The following is a 1,598-nucleotide window of genomic DNA, read 5'->3' as shown; positions in this document are numbered from 1 at the left end:
CGAAGATCTTGCGAAGCCACCGCTTCTAGTATGACAGTGGCACGTTTGACATGCCCCTTGTACTGCCCCTGCCAAGCAAATAGACAATTTTTTTCACTTCTAGTACATACAATCTATGTTGTCAAGCATGCCTGGAAAGTCCCTATCGGCATTCATCGCCAACAACCTTTTTGTATTCGTGTAGTTGGCTCTCTCAGGTACTCAGGGCCAAACACTGCCACCACGGCTTTGCAGAAATTGTACATTGATAGGAGACACATGGACTCACTCATACACACGTACTCATCCACAAGGTAGCCTGCAATTCCATATACAAGCATGTGAATAGCCGCAGTGCATTTCTAGTAAGAGGAGAAGTCAAGCTTGCCAAGGGCATCCTCTTTGCACTCAAAGTATGGGTCATATCCTACCACTCCCTCCCGAATATGATTGAACACATGTCTCCTCATACGGAAGCGGCAGTGGAACTGTTGTGGTGGAGCGCGGTATTCTCAAAGCAATGGGCATAGTGCAGGGCGTGGCCGCTCTCCCTATTGCGGTTCAAGGCCGAAGCATGACCCGGGATTGATCCCTGAATCGAGGCCGCTGCCTAGAAATGTGGTCATTGACGACCGATGCAGCCACCACAAGCTATTTGTCATCCGAGGACGAATCATCCGATGAACAAATGAAGTTGTGAAAAAAAATACTCATCCCCACTATCCATGGTACCTTGTGAGCAAAGTGTCGAATACCTTGCGGTTGTGGTGGAGACGCGGTCGGGAAGAGCACCTCAGGCTCCCCTCACAGGAAGCAGGCAAGGTTGGCGTTGGCGGCCGGCGGCTATGCAGTGTCTGCCGAAAGGTGTTCGGGTCGATGGGCGTTGCCGGCGGTCGTAGCTTCCCTGCTACCGGATGCGGCGACAAATAGCCACAAATGTCGGCAAAAACTCCTTTGAAACGTGGGTAAGGAGGGGGAGGGGAAGGGGGTTGTGTCCCCGACGGACGACCAGATAAGGAGAGGGGCGCGTGTTTCGTCTATCTGCACGCTATCCATTTTGACGCAAACGCGGTCCAAATTTGGACAAGGAATGGGGCGAAAGCGGACAAAAAAAGGACGTTTGTCCGTTTGCTCCCACGTGTTGGGTCGCGATTTCTCTTCGATTAACCCCAAACGGACGCGGCCGAACCATTTGGGGTCATGCGTTGGAGTTGGCCTAACGAGAACGTAATCCTTGAGCAGGATTTACCCATTTTAATTGTTCAATAGTGACGCCTATATATAGGCACGGAAAATCATCCTTGAACTAGACGATGGGATTTACCCATTCTAATTGTTCAATAATGTGCTTATTTATAGGGAGAGCACATCATCCTTGAACCAAACAATGGGACTTGCCCATTTTAATTGTTCGATAATTATACTTATTTATAAGGACTTACCCATTCTAATTGTTCAATAATTATGCTTATTTATAGGGAGAGAACATCGTCCTTGAACCAAACAATATGACATACCCATTTTAATTGTTCAACAGTGATGCCTATTCATATGTGGAGAACATGATCCTTGAACCAAACAATGAGAACTGCCCATTTTAATCGTTCAACAGTGATGCT

The sequence above is a fragment of the Triticum urartu genome, unplaced genomic scaffold, assembly GCF_003073215.2.
Source record: "Triticum urartu cultivar G1812 unplaced genomic scaffold, Tu2.1 TuUngrouped_contig_4716, whole genome shotgun sequence".
NCBI lineage: Eukaryota > Viridiplantae > Streptophyta > Magnoliopsida > Poales > Poaceae > Triticum > Triticum urartu.
Note: the sequence above shows the minus strand (reverse complement) of the source record.